Source organism: Mauremys reevesii, linkage group 8, assembly GCF_016161935.1.
Source record: "Mauremys reevesii isolate NIE-2019 linkage group 8, ASM1616193v1, whole genome shotgun sequence".
In the NCBI taxonomy this organism is placed as follows: Eukaryota; Metazoa; Chordata; order Testudines; family Geoemydidae; genus Mauremys; species Mauremys reevesii.
Genome location: NC_052630.1, coordinates 65986994 through 65999943, shown reverse-complemented (window position 1 = coordinate 65999943; position 12950 = coordinate 65986994). Strand labels below are relative to the sequence as shown.

General features: G+C 40.9%; 1 long non-coding RNA gene across 1 annotated transcript in view; it reads right to left on the bottom strand.

Annotated features, from left to right (window-relative positions):
* The window catches only part of LOC120371047, a 68612-nt gene extending 56598 nt beyond the window's left edge, over positions 1-12014 (bottom strand). Inside the window, exon 1 of the long non-coding RNA XR_005584117.1 lies at positions 11900-12014. This is a non-coding gene — a long non-coding RNA (uncharacterized LOC120371047). The remainder of the gene's footprint in view (positions 1-11899) is intronic.
* Positions 12015-12950: the final 936 nt, after the last annotated feature.

Sequence of the window (12950 nt, the reverse complement as noted above, 5' to 3'; positions counted from 1 at the left end):
AGAGGGAACTCAGACTAAAAGATCAGGAAGGAGGTAGTGTTTAGTGAAGATATTTCAAGTGAATAGTAGTTTTGGGAAGCCGGAAAGCCAATGCAGAGATTAAGTTCCAAAGATAAAGGTGAGGAAGCTAAAGTGGGAGGCTTAAAGGGGAGATGGGATGTAAATAGGGCATGGGACCTCACAAAGGAATAAGGTGGTAGATTGATTTTTGAAGATCTCTTTAGCTGCTAGTCATAGATATGGAGATGGGTGGAGAGGCATCTGGTGAGTGGTAGATGACCTCTACATGGAAAGGACAGAAGAAGAGAAATGTTTTCCCTTCTTCCTCTGAAGAAGCAGCCTTTTCTCCCTACCAACTTATCCTCCTGCCCAGAGCTTAACATGGCCCCTTCAATAATCATTAGCCCCTTCAAATGCTAAAAGGTTGACGCAGTGGAAGGATAAGTTAACATGGACATCCTGACTTCTCATCACCATCAGGCCCATGCCAGTGCATGCAACTATTGAGGACTAGACATCAGCTTCTCTGGGTCCCCACCCTCGGGTCCTCTGCAGGTGGAAACCTGCCAGACTGGCTCAGCTGTCTCTGTGGGGACCAAATCTAACAGATGAGATGGGAGAGCAAGGTAGGTCTACTAGCTCACTCATCCTCTAGGATATATGCGTGATGGGTTGGATCACAGAAACGCGCTTTGGAACTGCCACCTGATGTGCTGAGACTACCTCTGAGCCCATTTTCCCTGACAGTTTGGGACTTCAGTGCCCTGCCTGGTTTGAGCCAGACATGCTAGCCTGCTACAAACACAGACCCAGGTCTGAACTATGTCCCCCAAAAGCTGCAGGCTAAACTAAAAACAGCTTAAGTGTTCTTGTCTCTAGTACTCAGATAACTGGGTCCAAACCCCAAATAAATCCATTTTACCCTGTATAAAGCTTATACAGGATAAACTCATGAATTGTTCACCGTCTATAACACTGATAGAGAGATATGCACAGTTGTTTGTCCCTGCCCAGGTATTAATATATACCCTGGGCTAATTAATAATTAAAAAGTGATTTTATTAAATACAAAAAGTAGGATTTAACTGGTTCCAAGTAATAAGACAGAACAAAGTGAATTTCCAAGCAAAATAAAACAATAAAATGCAAGTCCAAACCTAATACAGTAAGAAAGTGTTTACGAATGAAATCTCACCCTCAGAAATGTTCCAGTAATCTTATTTTACAGACTTGCCTCCTTCTAGTCTGGGCCCAGCAATCACTCACACTCCTGTGGTTACTGTCCTTTTTTCTGGTTTCTTTCACATATCCTTTGGGGGTGGAGAGGCTCTCTCTTGAGCCAACTGAAGACAAAATTGAAGGTTTTTTGCAGGGGCTTATATAGTTTCTCTCTTGTGGGTGGGAACCCCTCTCTCCCCATGTAGACTCCAGCTACAAAATGGAGTTTTTGATTTACATGGGCAAGTCACATGTTCATGCATGACTCAGTTTTCTGCAGGTCTTCCCAGGAAAGCTCAGATGTGGATTGGTGTCTAAATACTCCCAATTACTTGAATAACCCCTTCACACGATGTTGACCACATCTGCCTTAGGTGTTTTCTGCAGCAAACACTTTAAATACAAGCATAGAGCCAACACTCATAACTTCATCCTATTCATGTGCATATATCATTTTTATATCTGAATACATGCAGAAGAATATAACTTTCACAAAGGTATGTTATGTAACCCTTCTGCCTGTCTAAGTTGCCAGCAACAAGGGCCGGGTTCAGTATCCAGGGGTTCTGTTTTAATAACGCAATGCAAAACCAGCTCGAGCCCCAACCCAGTGACCTGGGACAATTACATACCACCCCCCAAGCGCCTCTAAGAGGCAATACTTCCCCACTCGCAAGCATGGAGTCTGAGTGTAGCAAAATCCTTTTAACAAAAGGAGGAAACAATGTGGCATTATGTTGGGGAAACACCACAAACAGGAGTCATAACACAAACCATGAGCAAAAGACCCACCCCCGCAAGTAAGTTTGACAGTATCCTTTTCCCTTCAGGGTCTTAAGTCCAATAACCCAAAAGATCACCCCAAAGTCCCAAAAGTCCAACACCCCAAAAGTCTCTGTCCCTGATCAGTGCAGCCCCATAGTTCAAAAGTTTATCTGCAGAGTTTTACCCTCCCAGCCTGGGTGCAAATGGGGGGGAGGGGCACACAGGATGTTAAGGGGCATCTTACGTGGTTCAAGGCCGACTGCCCCACCTCTCCGTGGGGTTCTGCAGCAGCCTTCACCACAAGCCGCTCCACTCCACCAGCCATCCCATGAACCACTCCAGCCATCCCATGAACTGCTCCGCTTTGCCCTGCTTCACTCCACTCACTGTCCTGTGGGCCACTCCAACCATCCCACAAACTGCTCCACTCTGCCAGCTGCTTAACAATATATCTTCAGGCTCCCCCACTAGTTAACACAGCACTCAGTGATCTCAGCTCTTAGTAATTTCAGCTCTTAGTGATTTCAGCTTGTAGCAAGGGAACCCCAGTGCTGGTGCACCATTGGCCCAAAGTGAATTCAGCACAGCAGCCTGTAACTAGACTCAATAGAATCAAAATTAGCTCTGCTATTCAACAGTGTAGAGAGAGAAGGAGATGCAATTGGTGTTTCAGGCCTTCAAAAGGGGCCCATACCATCAGGTACAAATACCAATCCCCAGCCTCCCTCAATTCACTGGGTTTTGGAATCCATGTCCCTTGTCTAGCGAGTGCTACTTAGTTGATGGTGAGTCCCTCTGTCATAAAACAGTTCCACTGGCCTTGATTCACATAATCAGGGAAACAACACTTTATTCTTCCTGCCCCAATAACAGAGAAACCGGGGATCCCACAGCAGCCAAAATGACCATTTGGGTAGCTGTGAGCTCATGCGAGGCAGGGTGTGTGCCTATGCAAACAAGACCAGCTCCTGAAGTTTTTTTCCACAACTCACCACAATTCACCACCAGATGTCAGGGTAGAGCTCATCCTGACTCTGCTTACAGTTACATGGCAAATCTAGCATAAAACACATTCCAGTAATTGGGAGTATTTAGACACCAATCCACATCTGAGCTTTCCTGGGAAGACCTGCAGAAAACTGAGTCTTCCCAGGACTCAGTTTTCTATAAACTGAGTCCTTTTATAGCTTTCTATAAAGCTTTATGCGGTGCAATGACACTATGTTCGTCCAACACAGGTTGCGTCACTCACAAATAGTGTCATTTACATATGAGAAATAGTTTGGGAGTACAGCGCACAGAGAATCTCTTTGGGGGTGACTAATCACAGTATAGTAAGTAGGGGGAAAAGGAAGGATGAAAGACACCTAACTAGTCAAGTCTTGCTCACCTTAAGGCTCTATTCTCTCTGGAGCTCAGGGAGTTATCTGAGACAGGGGGAGAATTAGTACCCCAGAAGCACTGTTCTGATCCTAGCAAATACACAAGCAGCCACTCTTCTGTGTCCAAGGACAAGATCAAGCCCTTAAATAATTTGAATGCTCTTATTTAGTATATTGTTTTTCCAGTGGCTATTTAAAAATTAGTGTATTGATCCCATAACTGCAGGTGGACAAGTGGACCCACACAGAGCCCCTGACTCAGCAGGACTCCTTATAGATAAGCAATCCACACAGACACTTGAAGTTGCAGGATAAGGTCCCCCTTTATTTTCTTACCATCTTCTTTGCAATTTATTGGTATTCTCTCATTCGGTTGATTTTTTTAGACAAGGAAGATCTCTGTTTTGGATTTACAAATGGAATAATTATAAAACATTGTACAGATAAAAGGCTTCTCCTGTAACTGCTCTTTCCTTCATGATTTATTTATATACAAAGGGGCTGGATTCAGCCAAGAAATGCACCCTGTGAAATCCTACTGGCCAGAGCACAAAAGTTGCAGCATTAATTTGCCAAGTCCTTTCCACATCTTGAAATACCATTTTGAAATGATTGTTTCCTATGATACCACAAGTATTGAGAGTCTCTAACTGTGGTTTCTTTCTGGTAAAAAAAATTAAGAGAATGTAGAAACTCAGGAAAAGCTAAGACATATACAATATTCTCACGATCAGAGAAATTTTTTTCCAAGAGAGTTAATTCTTTTCTGATCTCATTTTCTCTTTTTTTTTGGGGGGGGGGGGCTCAAAGGAAAAAATATTTTTGCAGGCTGACGGAGTTCATAGAAAGATTTTTGGCTTCCAGCAAATTTGTGTTCTCCTCTCATCTAGAAAGGTACAAATATGCTCAACCAAATCCACAGTGCTCACTGCTGCTGGAAACAAAATCTGTGTAGCTCTTTTTCACCACCATTTGCAGTCATTTACAAAATTCGGTACGCTAACCACAGCCCCAGCCCTCTCAACCACCTATGCACATCATCTTTCACTATTGTGCAGTAATATATAGCGTCAGTTCTGTGGGGCCTTTTTCTGAATGTGGAATCAGAGACATTCCTTTAACTGCAGAATGTGAATATTGACTTTATTTGGTCACCCAAAGACTTCCTAGAATTGGAAATACAGGGGGTATTTTTGTTCATCTGAGTGGTGCAAACATCTTTGTTCTTGTGAAAAATACATTTGAAGGGAAAATTAAATGATGCAAGTTTTAACTTTTAACATGGTAGGGGGGACCTGTATCTGAGCTCTCATATTAAGATTTTCAAGAAATATTGAGGTAGTTGACTGGGTTTCTCAGGGCAGCAATGGGAGACTAATTTGGCAAGAGTGCATTGGTCACTTTTTAGGATACTCTCCATACAATTAATTCAGGCCATGCTGTCTCCATCCCTAGCTCAGATAAATTCAGCTGCCCATTGCCACTCTTCATACACCCTTCTGCAGGGCTCTATTGTTGTTGCCATAAGAAGGTCCTAGCTGCTGCTGGAGCAGCTCTGGGTTAGTAATCCTCTTCCCCATGCCCTCTAGGAAAGAAGGAGAGGGAGTGGAGCTGCCCATTGTTGTCCTGCAGCAGAGAAGAGAGGTCAGAGAGAGCAGATTGGGCTGATCCATTTTTCTAAGTTCGGGGGTGAGGGGAGAGGAACCCTCCAGACTGAAGAGGCCAGCAGCTCAGGGCCAGCTCCTGTGTTTGCATGGTCCTGGGAGATAACCCACTGAACTAAATGTTGGTTTATTTTAAGCTAGGATTCAATTTAGGATGGGAACTGGCTGCCTAAAGTCCCAGTCTTAATTCATCAATGACTGCATTTGCACTGGTGGAACTCTCCAATTTTCACAATACTTCCCTTTCATAAACGTTGTGCCATCACATCAATCCAACTATTTGCTTTCCTTCCACCAGAGGCATTACTGAGTTATCTGAAACTTGGCAACAGATTAGGTCCTGTACAATACTTGATGGCCCTGTGTTACACCAGCTCAGCTGTTCCATATTATAAAGACAAAATATACTCTCTCTGAATTTATTCCAGAGCTGTTACCCTCCCTCAAGAGTGGAAACTGAAATAAGGTTAGTACGCATTAATTCCCTGCTACTTGTGGAAAATGATGGATTCTGATGCATGAAATCCAACACAGTGTTCCTTGGAAATATTTTTCTTAATATGTAAAAAACCCCAAATGTATGACCTGTAAGAAACTTGAGCAGTTAAACTGATCGGTAGGTCCATTTGCATGACCAACTAGATACTGAAACCTGGAGCAGAACCAGCACAGGTGATTGGTTTCCCTTATCTGAGAAAAGACTGAAAATATTATGGTATTGCCAAGGCATGCAAAAAAGCCCATGCATGTATAATGTCAGTCTACAAGGACTAAAACAGAAGTAGTATTACTTTTCACATCAGCTGAAAGCCAGGTGCACAGCAACTGACAGTAGTGGCATTTAAAAACCCCTTTGGGATGAGGGATCTCAGTGCATCTTGTTTGTTGTGGGCACTTCTTTTGCATGTTACTCATGTAACAACTCATGAGTTCTTGAAAACTACACAAACTTACACAGAACAAGATTTTAGCTGTCAAAAAAAAATTCTCAGTTGTTTTCCTTTGTTCCAAAGATTTAGGGCCAGCTTTTAGTGTAAGTGAGCATGTCTACATTGACTTCAATTGAGCTATATCAATTTACACCAGCTGGGAATCTGACCCTTAAACTAGAGGCTGCTGTGAGCCAGAGTGTAAACACTCTTGGCATTTGCAGATGGGGCCCCTCTCTCTCCAACTTAAACATCCTATTTAATTTGCAAGAAAAGAAGCCATGCATCACTCACGTACCTCTGTGCAGGGTGACCTTAGAAAAGCATAGCTCAACAGATACAGCATGTTGCCACAAAGTGGCATCCTTTATTACACAATCACAGCTCCTAGGTATGACAGAAAAAAAAAAGAGTTGTGCATGAACACTGCATTAAAGAACTCCAGTAATGCGAGTCAGTAATACTACTCCTACTTGCACAGAATTCAGTTGGAGACAGCTCAAACTGCAACAGAATATTATGCCAGTATTTGGCCTTTCTGTAGAGAATCTCAAAGCTCTTTCTAAACACAAGTCTACAACAGCCCTGAAATAGGCAAGTCTTATCTTCATACATACAGTGAAACTGAAGCACAGAGAAGTTTAAAAAGGAACACCGTACATTCAAAATTTAGTCAATCAGTTTCAAAAGCTGAGTAGTTGTTTCAGTTACTACACCTGCCTCTCAGCCACCCCTGCCAATCTTTATGACTGAAGTTATTTTCCTGGATCCCCATCCCTCCATAACAAAAATTCTCTCCCTGGTTGCTGTATGAAAGGCCCAATTAAGCTGACTTTATATACTGAGGGCTGACAAAGGAAAGAAGCTGCTAAAAACAGGGAACGTGTCTTCAATCTGCCACTTACAAGTAACAACTAAAATCACTAACACTAGAAAGTAAACAATTCAGACAGAAATCTGATGTAAGTTGACAATGTCTGTTGAAAATAATTTGTTCAAAAATCACTAGAGTATAGGAAATAAAGTCCAGTGTTGGAGACTACCACACTGATAATCACTACACAATGTTTCCTCCTAAAATTAGATTACTATAGTTTGTCTGTGCACTTAGGAGTTTTTCTAAATGGTTTTAGCAGTCAGGGAATGAACCCACCAGGACATAGAATATGGTTTTGGATACCAGATACTTAGAATTATGTAGATTCACAAAGTACTAGACTGGCTGGGAGGATATAGATTTTTTACTAGAGAGGTCAGCCGGCGCTAATATGGGTAAAGCATTAATGTAGATCAAATAATGCTACTAACATTTCATGACAAACTGATTTATCAGCCAGATTTATTTTTGCAACATTCCTCTAAAAATGTTTATTCAAAAGTTCACAGCTTCTTCATCATTCAAAAAGCATGTGAAATATGATAATTAAGGAAGCACCAGATAATTGGAATGCACAAGAGATATTACAACTTGCATTATTTTGTTGAAAGAAAGAACTTTCTCTTGGGATCTTGAAGCAAAGATTGAGTCCCATTTCCAAGTCAGACTTCTCAATAAGTTACAGATACAGCAAGTGTTATTTCATATTACAAAATTGGAACCCACAAAGCGCACTCACACATTGCTCATTACTTCCATGCTAATGCATGAACATAATCAGTTACCACAATGTTGCCTTCCTTTCTTCCTGAAACTACTCTTAAACCTTGAGATTTTCAGACGCCTGACTACTTAAACAAAAACAAGCAGTCAAGCTTGCCTGATTTCACCAGTTTTATCTCAGAATATCTAAGTTGCTCATCAATCCATGTATCTTTATGAATATTTGGCACAGCAGGAAACATTACAGACATGCATTCCAGACTCCAAATCAAAAGTTATCTTTTTAGTCTTTCTAGGTGCATGTAGTATAAAGAAGAGGAATGTCACTAACAAACATATGCCTAAACTTACTAAATTTAGCTTTACTGCAAAGCTACCTTTATCAACATAGTGTTACATTTTCATCAGAAAACACAGTTACTTAAGAAAACAAGAATGTGGCAGAGTTATGACTCCACCTCTATTGCCAGAATATATGTATAAAACCCTGGACTGGAATAAAGACTAGCTACTGTAACTGCACTTCTGTTCAGATACCCTATGAAACCATTTAGTTTTACTTCAAGAGTATTCCTCCTAGAAGTGAGAAGTATAATGATTTGTTACATCTAGTTAAACCGTCTATCTTTATATCTTTCCATATCATAAGCTTCTATTCAAGCAGAAACAAGTTCTGAGCAACTCTCCTTATGCAAAAGCCATGTTTCCTTTTCATTGGGCATCTTAACCGACTGACAACAGAACCCTGGAGGACCTTCTGTTAATTGTTCCAAACTCAGTTAGTCAGTGGGAGTTGTGAACTCTCAGCAACAGGCCATTCGTTCCTTAACTGTTTCTACTATAGAGCAAAAGATGTGGGTGGCATATTTACAGGCTATGCTGCCACAGGCAGAGGCCATTTCACTTGTGCCATATGCTTGGACAAGCTATAGGAAAATGCTAGTGGGCAGTCATAGGTAGAGAATGAAGATCCACATAGGCTAGACATTCAGTGCTGCTTTCTACTTCTTCCAGATGGCATTTAAGAGAGGCATCACCTGTTTCCCCTGATGTTGATTAGTCATCTTTTAAATGATTATTAATATAAACAAACTAAACAGCACTGCTTTGTTCCAAGAAATTTAAAATTAAATGGACACTTTAAATGAAAAGTAAACATGGAATTCTATCTATCCACAATACAGTTTATACAACTTTGTGAAGTTACAAAGACACTACAAAATTTTTAGGAAGAAAACATTTTGATCAGTGATTTATTCCGTGCCTAAAATGAGGTGCACTGATGGAACAGAGCAGAAAACAGCAAGCTCTAAAGTACTGTTATGGCCACACTATTTCATAAGAGCAACATTAAAGAATTCAGTCCTCTCTCAAATAGGTTTCCTGATACCAAGAAAGCAAATTCTCTGTGGATCCAATTCTCTTTGCATTTGGACTGGTTAACTCCATTGGACTTCAGTGAAGACATGAGATTTTGAACTTTCACAGCCAAAGGTTTAAATAAAATAATCTTTACATGGTCATTTTATTAGACATATCTCCACCAGATGCTTCACTGAATCCAGGACTCACTACTGGCAGGTCACTATTCCACTTCACTATTTGGTAGTTCGTTTTTTTTTTTAAAAGAGGGGGGATGTACAGTGTGTCCTACCACAAAGTGAGACCTTGTTGGAGGTTTTCCACTGATATTTCTTATTGCCTTTTGTTTCATATCTTCAGATAAGGAAAAGAGAGGATTGAAGAAGGATCATAAAAAGGATATTTCTTAAGGCCCCAGTACTGCAAAGACTTTTCATTTGCTTAAATTTATACATTATAAATATTCCCATTAAAGTACTTAAGCATATGCTTAAGTTTTTGTAGGTTAAGGGCCTATACAATATTTCTTCCATAGCACAAGAAAAAGACAGGAATTAGATTTTTATTTTTATTTTTAAGAGCCTACCTGCTTATGTTTATTTGGAAATTCATGGTCTTTTGCTTATTTATCTTTGTGATCATATAGGATCAATCAAAAAGCTTTTTAAGAAGGAGATATAATTCCATTTATACATTTCACCACAAGTACAAATGATGAAACTTGTGAACCTGCAGCCGTGTCCAAAACCAAATGAATTTATAACACGATTTCTGTTTCTTCATAGTTCTTCAAGTGCCAGTTGCCAATACCAGACACTACTGCTATACACTCCCAAGATACCACCCTGAGTATTACAGCAAGAGGCAGATAATACCTTGCCACACACTGGAAGGGACATCAGGATCTGCCACATCACCTCCTGACCATATTATCCCTTGTCTGATATAGACCTCTTCCATTGCAAGGCAGGCTGAATGAATACTGATGTACCTATACAAATTTTGCAATCAAATGCACAGTAGTATTTAAAACATGGTTTTCTAGTTAAAGGAAAGCTTGTGTTGTATATTAGACTTAAGACACCTCTCTTTCCCAGTCTCCAAAGCTAGGCTGCTGCATGTGGATGTCTCATGTTACATAAGTACATTTTCCATTAGACTCTCTCCCCTCCTTTTTTCATAGTCTTATTTACTTTTTCTACTGTGCTGCTATCTATACCTTTCTCTAGCTTCTCCAGAGTAGAAAGTTAACCTATTTTTTCATTCAAGTTAGACTTAACCTACAATGTTGAAGTGTGTTTCAAATTGACCATACCTAGTAGATTATCACCAGCTGAAATATACCTCAAGCTCCCAGTTAAACAAAAAAACCCACACAACCATACCCCTGAGTATAAGCACAGATAAACAAGAGCTGTTTAGGTTTGAAGCATCCTAAAATACAATATTTAAAAACATTTCACTGAGTACTATTTGCTCTTGAACAATGCTCCTAGGATTTGTTGGCAGACAATGCAGAAGGCTGCAGCCAGTGACAAGTCCTATGATCAAGGTTCTTCTCCAGGCTCTGATGCCTCACGTGTTGTTTTTCCTCTATAAATCGGTTATACAAACATATTTTTTTCTCAAATACCTCTATCACTAGGTACCGTACTTGCTCAGAACCAGGGGCGGCTCTAGAAAGTAGGCTGCCCCAAGCAGCGCGGTGCGCTGCGCCGCCCTTCCCCGGTCCCGCGGCGGGTCCCCTCTTCCCGCGGCTCCGGTTGAGCTCCCGCCGGCATGCCTGCGGCAGGTCCACCGGAGCCCGGGACCAGCGGACCTGCCGCAGTCATGCCTGCGGGAGCTCAACCGGAGTCAAATGCCGCCCCCCCGGGAAACGGCCGACCCAAGCGCCTGCTTGGCGCGCTGGGGTCTAGAGCCGCCCCTGCTCAGAACACAGTGAAAAGTGAAACAGCAATGGGCAACACAGCACAGGGCTAAGACCCAATTCTCAACCCCCCACCTTTAATATTTGAGGCATAAGATAGTGACACTTATTTTTTGACCTCTTCAGTGGTGGGGGAATGGAACAACTCTGTATCAAAAGTGGCTGCTGATAACTAATTTAAGGAACTGCATTGACATTGCTGTGAAAGGAGACTTATTTCTACACTTTATGATGTGGAATCAGATGGTAGGAATTTTGCAAAACCATTGGATATCTTTAGCCCACTGGGTCTTGGAGCACTCACAGGCTGCTGAGGAAGAGTTTATCAAGACATTCATGCCATTAACAAAAAAATTACTTAGATAATTGAGCTGATTCCTTCTCAAAGTATCAACATTGTCTCATTCTCCTCTAGAAAGAGAGCTCTCCCACTGAAGAATACAATGGATCCCTCATTAAAACCAGTACTGCTGATATTGCAAGACCTCTCCTTGATCTGAGTTTCTAGCCTCAGTAAGAACAGCTATCATACACACACTCTAACAGGATATAGATTGAGAACAATGACATGGGGCAGTCTTTTAAAAGTTCCCTATTACACATTTTAGGCATCTTATCATACTGCCATTAAGACAATACTTCATGAAAACTTATCCTAACAGCTTGATACAGTATTGTTTGCACTTCCAGAGCTCCCATTTACACTAATGTGAATTTTTTTTATTGTTCATATTATACAGAATTAAGCTCTCACAATTTAAAGGGAGAATATGGAAGATCTAGAGCTAAGACCAACAAAACAAGCAAGTCAAACAACCAAGTTTCTTTTATAAAAATAATAAAATCCTAGCTAAGGTTCGTATTTATTTTAATCTTTCTAGATGACTCAGAGCAATAATTGCCTTAAGACAGTAGTCAGCCTTTTTAAATGGCCAAGCAAAGATTGCCTCAGGACACTAGCCAGATATTTTCCTTCTATAGTTAGTACATATACAACAAAATATCCTAAAACAATAAACTGATTTCAACAGAAAGCTTAAGCCTATACCTACCTGAACTAAGGAGGTTTTTATAAGGCTTTTCCCCACACAGCTTTGCCTGCATTTCTTTCTTGAACAAAGACCAATCTTCTGATGAGGGTAATGAGACCCTCCTGTTCCAACTGACTGGGCCAGAAACACAGCTGCCTTCCCTCCATCCAAACAAGTTAGGAAGTGAAGAGAGCAGCTGCAGTTTCATGACCAGTGTGTTCAGGATCTTTTCTATAGCTATTTGTTTATTTCCTAGGGAGAGTTCTCCCAAGGAAGTTCTCCCAAAGAGCTTGTAAACTCCATCATAACCAACCTCAGTAAGTGTAAGTAAAACAAAAACATTAAACTGTTATACTGAAGTCAAGACAAGTATGTTTGATCCCTATTTTTCTAATGTACCTACAGTACCATCCCTGAGGTGTGTAGGGAGGCTTGGTAAAAGCTAGAGATGTGGGGTTTGTTTAAAAATAACTGAATTTATGTAAATTCCCCAACTAAAACTGAACCAGAGCAATACATAGTAAAATACACACCTAACCATAGGTTTAAAAAAATGTCATTTCCCCTCCCCCTCTACAGATACTCTAAGCAGGTTGCTAGTGCATGTGTCTAGCAGCAATATAACTACTTAAACTCTTAATCTGTTCTCTGACTTGTTACATTACAGCAGCTTTTCCCAGCTCTTGCTAGAAGAAACAATAAAAATTAAAAATCTGTATTGTAAGGATAGGCAACAAGTTACAAATGTGGGAGTGGCTACAGAATGAGTCACTGTTTGCATGGGAGCAATGATACTCAGGCACTTACTGAGTTTCTGAGTAGTCTCTGTGAATTACATGTTTCAAGGAGCCTGGGCAGATTCAGGCAGGGCTGAGTTTTTACATGCAGTTAACAGAAGTGCTGTGTCTTCTCTCCTGAGCAAGAGCTCACTCCTGAACATTTGTTAAAACATTACTTTGGCGATACTCTGCCCGGTTAGGACAGGGCAACCATTGACCGCATAGCCCTGATCGTCATGACAGGTATTAGCCAAATAGAAACCCTCAGAATGGAACACGTGTTTAAGGAGCAT